Genomic DNA, 11941 nt, shown 5'->3' with positions numbered 1-11941 from the left:
ATATATATATATTACATATTTGGGATACTAACCCCTTCTCACATAGGATTTCTAAAAATTTTCACCCATTCAGTAGGTGAATGGGTGAAAGGTTGCCTTTCTATTTTGTCAGTGATTTCCTTTTGCTGTGCAGAAGCTTTTTAGTTTGATGTAGTTCCGCTTGTTTTTGTTGCTTTTGCTTATGAAGTCTGATCCCAAAAAATCATCATCAAGACTGATGTCTAGCAACATACAGCCTATATTTTCTTCTAGGATTTTTATGGTTGCCAAGTTTGCATTCTTTAATCCATTTGAGTTAATTTTTCTGTATGGTGTAAGGTAGTAATCTAGTTTCACTCTTTTGCATGTGGTTGCCAGTTTCCCCAGAGCTGTTTATTGAAGATACTATCCTGTCCCCAATGTATATTCTTGGCTCCTTTGTCTTAAATTACCAAACCATACATATATGAGGCTCTCTATTTTGTTCCATTGCTCCATATGTCTGTTTTTATGTCTATAGGAAACTATGACAAACCTAAACAGTGTATTAAAAAGCAGAGACATAATTTTGCTGACAAAGGTCCATATAGTCAAAGCTTTGGTTTTTCCAGTAGTCATGTATGGATATGAGAGCTGGACAATAAAAAAAAAAAAAAGGCTGAATAACGAAGAATTGATACCTTCAAACTATGGTGCTGATGGAGAAGACTCTAGAGAGTCCCTTTGACAGCATGTAAACAAACCAGTCAATCCTAAGGGAAATCAACCCTGAATATTCACTGGAAGGACTGGTGCTGAAGCTGAAGCTCCAGTATTTTGGCCACCTGATTCAAAGAGCTGACTCACTGGAAAAGACCCTCATGCTGGGAAAGATTGAGGGCAGGAGGAGAAGGGGCGACAGAGGATGAGATGGTCGGATGACATCACCGACTCAATAGATATGAGTTTGAGCAAACTCCAGGAAATAGTGAAGGAGAGGGAAGCCTGGCATGCTGCAGTCCATGTGGTCACAAAGAGTCGGACATGACTGAGCAACTGAATAGTCATGACTGAGCGACTTAAACAGCAACCATAAAATTTTGATTAATGTATCTTTGATAGTTGGAAATTATGAAGCATGATGCCTCCAGATTTGCTCTTCTTTCTCAAGACTGTTTTGGCTGTTGTTTTGGAGTCTTTCATGGTTTAATCCAAATTTTGGGTTGTTAGTTCTATTTCTTTGAAAGATGCTTTTGGAATTTTGAGAGGTTTTGCATTGAATCTGTATAGTAGTTTGGTAGTATGGACATTTTAACAATATTAATGTTTCAGTCCATGAACACAGAATATCTTTCCATTTATCTGTGTTGTGTATTCTTCAATTTCTTTCATCAGTGTCTTTTAATTTTCAGTATGCATGTCTTTCACCTTCTTGATTAAACTTATTCCTAGGTATTTTATTCTTTTGGGAAGGCAGCTGTGCTCACCTTGTTGGTTTGCCAAGGCTGTACTATTTTATTCTTTTTGATGCAATTATAAATACAAATATTAAATTTTATTTATTAAATTTCTTAATTTTTTCTGATAGTTTATTACTATATAGAAACAAAAAAATTTTGTACATTAATATTTGTATCTTGCAACTATACTGAATTCATTTATTAGCTCTAGCAGTTTCCTTGTTTGGAGTCTCTAGGATTTTCTGTATATGTCATCTGCAAATAATCACAGTTTAATTCTTCATTTCAAATTTGGATTCCTCTTATTTTTTTCTTGCCTAATTGCTCTGGCTAGGACTTCCAATACTATTTGAATAAAAGTGGTGAGAACAGACATCCTTGTCTTTTTCCTGATCTTAGAGGAAATATTTTAGCTTTTTGATGCTGAGTATGATGTTAGCTGTAGGTTTGTTGTGTGTGACCTTTATTGTGTTGAGGTATGTTCTCTCTTGTGGAGAGTTTTTGTCATAAATGGGTGCTGAATTTTGTCAAAAGCTTTTTCTGCATCTATTCTGATGATCATATGGTTCTTATTCTTCAGTTTATTGATGTGGTATATCATATATTGGTTTATGAATACTGGAAAATCCTTGCATCCCTGGGATAAGTCCCATTTGATCACTTGTGTATGATCCTTTTAACATATTGTTGGATTCAGTTTGCAAGTATTTTGATGAGGATTTTTGCATTCAGTTTCATCCGTGATATTGGCCTGTAATTTTCTTTTTATTTTGTGGTATTTTTCTTTGATTTTAGTATCAAGATGATGGTAGCCTCATAGAATGAGTTCCTTCTTCTGCAATTTTTTTTTTATTTTTTAACTTTACAATATTGTATTGGTTTTGCCATATATCAACATGAATCCACCACAGGTATACACGTGTTCCCCATCCTGAACCCTCCTCCCTCCTCCCTCCCCATACCATCCCTCTGGGTCATCCCAGTACACCAGCCCCAAGCATCCAGTATCGTGCATCGAACCTGGACTGGTGACTCGTTTCATATATGATATTATACATGTTAAATGAATAGGCATTAACTCTTCTCTAAATGTTTGTTAGAATTTGCTGGTGAAGCTATATGGTCTTGGACTTTTGTTCACTGTGAGTTTTTTAAACACATTTTCAATTTCGGTGCTTGTGATTGTTCATATTTTCTATTTCTTTCTGGTTCAGTTTTTCAAGATTGTACCTTTCTAAGAATTTGTCCGGTTCTTGCAGGTTGTCCATTTTATTGGCATATAGTTGCTTACAGTAGTTTCTTATGATCCTTTATATTTCTGTGGTGTACATTGTAACTTCTTTTTCATTTCTAAATTTATTGATTTGAACACTCTGTTTTTTCTTGATGAGTCTGGCTAAATGTTTATCAATTTTGTTTATCTTCTCAAAGAACAAGCTTTTTCAGTTTCACTGATGTTTTCTATTTTTTTCTTCATCTCTATTTCCTTTACTTCTGCTCTCATCTTTATGATTTCTTTCCTTCTACCAACTTTAGGTTTTGTTTGTTCTTCTTTCTGTAGTTGCTTTAGGTGTAAGGCTAGGTTATTTGAGATTTTTCTTGTTTCTTGAGGTAAGATCGTATGGCTATGATCTCCTTTTAGAACTGCTTTTGCTGTATCCCACGGGTTTTGTATCGATGTGCTTTCATTTTCATTTGTCTCTAGATATTTATTTCCTCTTTTATTTCGTCAGTGATCTGTTGGTTGTTTTGTAGCATATTGTTTAACCTTCATATGTTTGTGATTTTTACATTTTTTTTTCTCTTGTAGTTGATTTCTAATCTCCTTGTGAAATAAAGAGAATCATGAGTTGTGAACATAAAAGATGCTGGTTTCTATTTTCTTAAATTTATTGATCCATGTGATCAATCATGGAAGACGTTCCATGTGCACTTAAAAAGAATGTGTCTTCTGCTGCTTTTGGATGGAATGCTTTATAAATATCAATTAAGTGCATCTGATCTAAAGTGTCACTTAAGGTCTGTATTTTGTTATTGATTTTCCATCTGAATGACCCATTGATGAAAGTGGGGTGTTAAAGTCCCCTACTCTTATTGTGTTAACGGTGCATTTCTCCTTTTATGGCTGTTAGCATTTGTCTTATATATTTATTTTTATTTTATTTTAAAGTCTGTCTTGTCTGATATGTCATGATTTTCATGGAATACCTTTTTGTCATCCCCTCACTTTCAGTTCTGTGTCCCTATATTTGTACTCCTATGTTGGCTACATTGGAGAAGGCAATGGCACCCCACTCCAGTACTCTTGCCTGGAAAATCCCATGGACGGAGGAGCCTGGTAGGCTGCAGTCCATGAGGTTGCTAAGAGTTGGACACAACTGAGCAACTTCAGTTTTACTTTTCACTTTCATGCATTGGAGAAGGAAATGGCAACCCACTCCAGTGTTCTTGCCTGGAGAATCCCAGGGATGGGGGAGCCTGGTGGGCTGCCATCTATGGGGTCACACAGAGTCAGACACGACTGAAGTGACTTAGCAGCAGCAGCAGCAGCATTAGTTGCTTACACCTAAAGCAACTACAGAAAGAAGAACAAATAAAACCTAAAGTTGGTAGAAGGAAAGAAATCATAAAAATGAGAGCAGAAGTAAACGAAATAGAGATGAAGAAAAAAACGTACATACGTATGTTTACAATTGTTATATCTTCTTTTTGGATTGATCCCTTGATTATTATGTAGTGTCCTTCTTTGTATCTTTTAATAATCTTTATTTTAAAGTCTGTCTTGTCTGATATGTCATGATTTTCATGGAATAACTTTTTGTCATCCCCTCACTTTCAGTTCTGTGTCCCTATATTTGAAGTGGGTCTCTTATAGACAGCATATATAATGGGCCTTGTTTTTGTATCCATTCAGCCAGTCTATGTCTTTGGTTGGAGCATTTAATCCAGTTACATTTAAGGTAATTATTAATATGTATATGCTTACTGCCATTTTGTTAATTGTCTTGGACTTATTTTTGTAGGTCTTTGTTTCTCCCCTTCCTCTTTTTTTCTCTTCTCTCGTGATTTGATGACTAACTTTTTAGTGTTGTGCTTGGATTCCTTTGTGTATGTGTGTGTGTATCTATTGTAGCTTTTTGGTTTGCATTTACCATGAGGTTTGATACAGTAGTCTATATATAAACAAGATGGTTTTAAGTTGCTGTTCTTCTAATTTCTAATGTTTTTCCAATATCTGCTTATAGTCTTCTCACTGCTTCTGGTTTTGATATTATATTTGTATATGGATGATTTCCTACCTTTACTCTATATTTGCCTTGATCGGTTAGCTGACTCATTTGTAATTTTCTTGTTTCCAGTTGGGGCTTTTTTCCCCACCTAGAGAAATTCCTGTAGCATTTATTGCAAGATAGTCTAGTGGTACTAAATTCTCTCAGCTTTTGCTTGTCTATAAAGCTTTTGATTTCTCTGTCAAATCAGAATAAGATCTTTGCTGGGTAGAGTATTCTTGATTATAGGTTCTTCCCTTCCATCACTTTAATATATTGTGCCACTCCCTTCTGGTCTGAAGAGTTTCTGCTGAAAAATCAGCTGATAACCTTATGGGAATTCCATTGTATGTTATTTGTTGCTTTTTCTTTGTTGCTCTTAGTATTTTCTCTTTGTCTTTAATTTTTGTCAGTTTGATTAATATGTGTCTCAGGGTATTCCTCCCTGGGTTTGTCCTGTGTGGGACTCCCTGTGCTTCCTGGATATGGGTGACTGTTTCCTTTCCTACGTTAGGGAAATCTGCAGCTATTATCTCATCAAATATTTTCTTGGGCTCTTTCTCTCTCACTTATCCATCTGGGACCCCTATAATGTGGATGTTGGTATGTTAATGTCCCAGTGGCCTTAGACTGTCCTTATTTCTTTTCCTTCTTTTTTCTTTACTGTGTCCTATGGCAGTGATTTCCACCATTCTGTCTTCCGGCTCAGTTATTCATTTTTCTGCCTCATTTATTATTATAGATTCCCTCTAGTATATTTTTCATGTCAGTTTTTGTATTGTTCATCTGTTTGTTCTTTAGATCTTCTAGTTCTTTATTAAACATTTCTTGTGTCTTCTCCATCCGTGCCTCCATTCTTTTTCCAGATCATATATCAACTGTACTATCATTACTCTGAATTATTTTTCAGGTATATTGCCTATTTCAATTTGAATTAGCTGTTCTTCTGGCATTTTATCTTGTTCTCTCATATAGGACATATTCTTCTGCTGTCTCATTTTGTCTAACTTTCTGTGATTGTGGTTTCTGTTCCACAGGGTTGCAGTTTTTCTTGCTTCTGCTGCCTGCCCTCTGGTGGATGAGGTCTAAGAGGCTTGTGCAAGCTTCCTGGTCAGGGAGGCTGATGACTGCCCACTGGTGGGTGGAGCTGGGTCTTGTCCCTCTGGTGGGGGTGCTGTATCAATGTGTGTGTTTAGCGGGCAGCTATAGGCTCAGGAAGACTTTAGGCAGTCTGTATACTGATGGGAGGGACTGTGTTCCTGCCATATTGGTTGTTTGGTCTGAAGTGTCCCAGCACTGGAGCCTATAGGCTGTTGGGTGGGTCCAGGCCTTGTTGAAAAAATGGTGGCCTCTGAGAGGGCTCATGCCAATGAGTACTCCCCAGAACTACTGTCTCCAGTGTCTTCATGCCTGCAGTGAGCCAAAGCTGCCCCCCACCTCTGCCAACACCAGCATGAGACCTTCCAGTACCAGTAGGTAGGTCTTCCCAAGACTCCTATGAGGTCCCTGCTTTTTCCCCTGGGTCCTGTGATTGACCTTCAGCCAGTCTGTGTTCCTTATGTCTGCCATGTCTCAATTCAAGTTACTTGAGACCGTGTGTGCACCCTCCAAAAGTGGAGCTTCTGTTTCCCCAGTGCTTTGGATTTCCTGCGATCAAACCCTGGCCTTGAAAGACAAATGCTCTCGTGGCTCCTCCTCCTGACGCCAGAACCCCAGGCTGAGGAGTCTGACACAAAGTTCAGAATTTTCACTTCTGTGGGAGAACCTCTGTGATACAATTATTTTCCAGTTTGTAGATCACCCACCTGGTAAGTGTGCAATTTAATTTTATCACAGTTGCACCTCTCCTACTGTCTTGCTATGGTTTCTTCATTGTCTTTGGGTGTACAGGATATCTTTTTGGTAGGTTCCAGTGTCTTTTAGTTGTTTAGCAATTAGTTGTGATTTGAGTGTTTTCATGAGAAAGGATGAGGTCACATCCTTCTATTCTGCCATCTTGTCTCCATTCTCAAAACAACTGTTGATCTTCAGCACATTTTCTTACTTCAACAAGCCTCAGCTTCCTTGTATGAGAGGCTTGTCTTAGGCAGCCTCAAGATGAGTAGATCTCTGCACCCACTCAATAAAATCTTAAGGCCTATACAGAGGCTTTAATGGAGCTCCATCACATACATAGTCCAGATGGTCTCAACAACACCTTATCTGTCAAGCTTTGTTTGATTTTTAGTGTCTATTTATTTATTTGGCCGCATTGGATCTTAGTTGTTGCCTGGGTGCTCAGTAGTTGTGGCATGCTGGCTTAGTTTCTTCGTGTGGGATGACATGTGGGATCTTAGTTCCCCAACCAGGGATCAAACCTGCTACCCCTGAATTTAAGACTGATTCTTTAACTACAACCACTGGACCACCAGAGAAGTCACTGTTTTTTTTAAATTATAACTAACTGCCTTGCTCACATTCTGACAGCTTATAGCTAAGATTCTAGATTCTGGCCTTGCTGATGTTAGCCTGAGCTATTTAAACTCCACCTGGTTTTTTTTCAAATTCCTTGACTGTAGCTTATTCTTACCTACCAAACATTTAGGCTTATAGAATTTTCTAGAGTTGGAGTCAGCAGACTAGATATCACAGGCCCACTGTAGCCACTACCTGTTGGAACACAATGCACACATTCATTTATGTATTGCCTGAAATTGCGTTTACACTTCAGCAACAAAGTTGATTAGTTGGAACAGAGACTGTGTGACTGACAAACCCTAAAATACTTATTATCTGATCCTTTTTGAACAAAGTTGGCCAACCACTGCTCTAAAATAGTGCTAAGAGAGTTAGTTTGTCCCACAAGTTAGCAAATAAAAATAAAATACAATGTTATTTCCAGACCACACAACCTCCAGCCAGTCTGTGTTCATTATGTCTGCCAGGTCTCTACTCAGGTTACCATCGGCATTGACTCTGATGTCCCCTCAGGTGAGAAATAAGTGCTTTTGTATGCCAGACATTTTACATGAATTGCCCTCCTGCTTTATCAATGGCTGGAAGAGGTCAGTGACTTACCTAAGTTCATAATGAGCCAGATTCAACCTCCTGTCTGAGGCGCACGCCTGTACTCGTACCTACCACAGTCTATGTGTCTAAACGTAAAAGATGACAGGGCTTTGAAAATACTAGAAGGGCTTTAAGCAAGGACTAGACTCTTCCACCAGGCTGTTTTATACTTCAGGGATTGCCTCCCACACACACACATACACACACAAAAGCTCAAACCTTTCCTCCTAACACTTATCAAGATTAGTTTTCTGTTTTTCCACTCCTCTTCACTTTCATTGTATTTGCTGACTTATGATGGAATTGCTCTTAATTACTAACTCCTGCTTTGTACTAGACTTTCCCACTAGATCCTCTTCTGGTGATTTAGTTGCTCCTTTTGTATCCCTTTCTGCCAGTCTTTCCAGTTAATATTCTGAATGAAGTACTCAGTGGCTCATGACAATTAATGTCACATTGTTTTTTTTTTTCTTTTTCTGTCCCCAGGTATAGGTTTGACTTTCGTTTCATGTTTAGCAATCATAGCAGTGTCAGGACTCGAAGGTTTTCAAAACAGCTTCTGTAGTACCTCTGCGGTTGGATCCCTGCTCACCTCTTTCTGATGAAGTGATTGGAGTAGCTGTCTGTAGCTAGTCTTCAAGACCACGCCTGGAAGGGGTCTTTGGACTGGCTTTAAGTCCTGTTTGAAAAAGCGACCCAATCAGCTGACTTCCTTGTGCAATGTGTTAAACTGTGAACTTTGCCTGAGTGTCAGGAATGGCTGTCCCTGGTCCCTTTATTCAACTGATGACAATACTCCTGGGTATTGTCAGACTCCTGAGGTCTTTGTTCTCACCAAACCCTTTTTGTCCTGGGGCCAGTTTTTGGTTATTCCCCATGTGGTCAAAGTCTGGACTTGTAAATCCATTCAGATAAATGACAGTGCTTTTTTTGAGGGGGGGGGGGGATGTTTTTGGTATCCAGCTTGACCTAAAATCAAGAGGACCTGCATAGCATTCCAGATTGAGCACTTCACTATCAAAAATACTAATATCATCTGGCTTGAAGAACCATCAGATCTGAACCATCTGATTAAGAACAAAGGCCATTGTTTTTTAGATTAATAGAAATACACTGTTTATAATATCCATAAAATATGGTAAGGTCACAAATTCAAAATTTGTTCATTTTGGGGGAATTCTGTACTGGTACTCTGTTAAAATAGAACAGTAGCGCTCTCTTGGTACAGGTTAATTCCAGGTAGTTACTGAAGGGAATAGACATCTACTTGCCAGTGACTGCTAACCACATGGAGTACCAGTTAACACCAGGGGTATCAAAGGAATGTCTGTCTTCTGAGATCTGAAAAATAAAGTGGGTTAAGTATTTCAGCAGAGAAGAACTTCCAAAGGTTAGTGAAAGCTGTGTTTTCCAAGGGCCCTCTGTAGGTAGGGCTTTTAACAGGTTGATGAAGGGCTGTAAGTTAGGTGTAGTAAGTGCCTGCCCAGCTGGGAGCCATGTGTGAAGTTGTGACACCCTCTCTGCATTTTGCTGACATTCAGTTCATTTGTTAAAAGATATAAGAATTTCTTAGGGTTGATGTAAAGTACCAACTGGTCTTCCCTAGTGGTTCAGTGGTAAAGAATCCACTTACCAATGCAGGAGACCCAGGTTCAATCCCTAGGTTGGGAAGATCGCTTGGAAAAGGAAATGGCAACCCACTCCAGTATTGTTGCCTGGGAAATCCCATAGATGGAGGAACCTGGTGGGCTCTGGTCTGTGGGTCACAAAGAGTCAGACACAACTTAGCGACTAAACAACAACAAAATACCAGCTATGTAGCTTCTTCCCTTTCAGATAACTTCTTCCTGAGTTTTTGGAATCTTGTGTAATTTGGGCTTCGTTCACTATTCCTCTGTCAAAATTAGATCTTGACGTTTTCTCACTGTTTAGAATGCCTACATTTCTTTCTCTTGGCTTGAAGACCATTTCTTATATTGTCTTCACAAGAAGGCTAATGGTAGTGGGGCAGCAGGGGAGAGGAGGCACTGTGGTTTATAATCTGACCAACACAGGCAGTTATTGATTTTAGCTTTATGTAAGGTCCTAGGTTGAGCATTTAGCACTTTGTAAGACATGGCCATAAGTAACTTTCTATCACAATTTCAGATCTCCATGTTGGGTTAATACCCATTGGGTTATTCCTTTACTTCACACAATCCCAGTAACCCTGATAGTAATTAGAAGTGAAATGAATACCTCTGCCGTGAACATTTTAGGAAAAGAAATTCTAACAGTTTTGTAACTAAAAGCAAACTACAATGTTGAGTATGGGTATTGGCTTTATTCTATCCTTTGATTCTTAACATTAATCAGTCAGCTTTCACATTAATGAAAGTTGGCCTAGTTATTCCAGAATAAAAAGAAACCAACTCTTACCAGGTCTCATACTGTGATGTCATATTATTCAATTTTATGATGCTGGTTCCTGAAAGCAGATGAAGTCATAAGAGTGACTCAGATCGTGGGCTGCTCTTACATTCAGCAGACTTCTGTTTTTGTTGAGGGGGTGGGGGGTACACTGAAGCCCTTTTTTTTGTATCTCTAATTTTTAAAAAGTATGAAACGTTTCACTAATCTGTATGTCATCCTTGTGCAGGGGCCATGCTGATGTCTATATCATTCCAATTTTAGTATATGTGCTGCTAAAGCAAATACTGCATCTCTCATTTTTGAATGGCCTCTGATGGGACTTTCTTTTGGACTGGTTTCATTCTAGATCTATGCTAAAATCATCTTTCATAAAGAAGCCTCAGTTTATAGTTAAAATTTTATTTTTAAGTGTCTAGCAGACCACATAATGCACCGAAATTTTTCAGAATGATATGTTCAAGGGCTCCATTGCAAAAGGCTTGCTTTATTTCTCTCTTAATTATACTGATTTGAATTTTGGTTATTTTTCCTTTTAGGAAGATCAGGTCCATATGTATGGTGATAGGAAACTGTGACCATTCGGAATAAACAGAGGTCCTGGGAATGAATAGAGATTTTGCCTTATAAGATTTCCTATTACAAAGCTCTTCCTCCCTCAGATACAATAGCATTCCCTACAACTGAAAAGTAGAGAATGCCTTTTGAGGCATTCAAAATCTTTGAATTTGACCAACAGTGCTGTTGCAAAATATATTTTAATTGACAGCATTAGGGTTTTTGTACAAAGTAGTAATGGTATTCATGGAAAGTTATTCCTTAATCTGTGAGAAATGTTCTTAAATTTAGTTTTAAGTGTCTAAGGACTAGTGTTGTTAACATAAGAAGATAAATTGTCCAGGATCCTTATTAAGAGAAAGCAAAGAGTATTTAAACTGATGCACCAGTGGAACTTGGTGGGAATATATGGCTCTTTTGTTTTACCCCCACTTAAGTCCCACTGACTTTGTGAAATTCCTGTGTTTGCATCATCTGTTCCTGGAAGTTCTTCTGCCCTGGCTCTGTGTCATCTAAGTCATTTGATTTAGAAAGTGCTCTTCATAGGACCCTGTTCACTGCTGCACTTTTCAATGAATTAAAGTTTATTTCTGTTCTAGTGGGAAAGTGTCCTTAGTTTTAGTCCACGAGTAGTAAATTTGACAAGATGTGGGGTTTTTTTTCTGCTGTAAATTGTTTAATGCTTAAATCGTTCACCTAGTACTGGAGACAGGCTGTTTCTATGGGGTACTATAGTCCCTCCCTGGAAAGCTCATGTATGTATCCCTGCTGACCAGTCTCTTTGATAAGCACCATGCATAAAATCCTTCCTGATAAATATTTATGCATTTACAGTTTGAAGAAAAAAAAGAAAAGAAAAACTTACCTTGACCAGCTTTAATTAGATAAACTAAATTCACCTTCATATAATATCCAAGATGGCGGAATAGAAGGACTTGCACTCATCTTCTGCGAGAAGTCAAGAATTACAACTTGCTGCTGAACAGCCATCAACAGGAAAATGTTGGATTCCACCAAAAAAAGATACCCCACATGCAAAGGCAAAAGAGAAACCCCAACAAGACAGCAGAAGGGGCAAAATCACGTTTAGAATCAAACCCCATACTGCCAGAGATGCTCGGAGAGCTCAAACAAAACCTTGTGCACACTAGGAGAACCCACAGAGACTGAGCCAGACCTGCCTTTGAGTGTTTGAGTGTCTCCTGTGGAGGTATGGGTCAACAGTGGCCTTACATGGGC

At 38.5% G+C, this 11941-nt stretch overlaps 1 long non-coding RNA gene across 1 annotated transcript in view; it reads right to left on the bottom strand.

Annotated features, from left to right (window-relative positions):
• Positions 1-9469: 9469 nt before the first annotated feature.
• The window catches only part of LOC104989757, a 45255-nt gene continuing 42783 nt past the window's right edge, over positions 9470-11941 (bottom strand). Inside the window, exons 3-5 of the long non-coding RNA XR_825413.1 lie at positions 11568-11677; positions 10154-10202; positions 9470-9491 (exon numbers count right to left, since the gene is read on the bottom strand). This is a non-coding gene — a long non-coding RNA (uncharacterized LOC104989757). The remainder of the gene's footprint in view (positions 9492-10153; positions 10203-11567; positions 11678-11941) is intronic.

This window comes from Bison bison, unplaced genomic scaffold, assembly GCF_000754665.1.
Source record: "Bison bison bison isolate TAMUID 2011002044 unplaced genomic scaffold, Bison_UMD1.0 scf7180017864163, whole genome shotgun sequence".
NCBI classification, from domain to species: Eukaryota; Metazoa; Chordata; class Mammalia; order Artiodactyla; family Bovidae; genus Bison; species Bison bison.
Note: the sequence above shows the minus strand (reverse complement) of the source record. Positions and strands in the feature narration are given on the sequence as shown.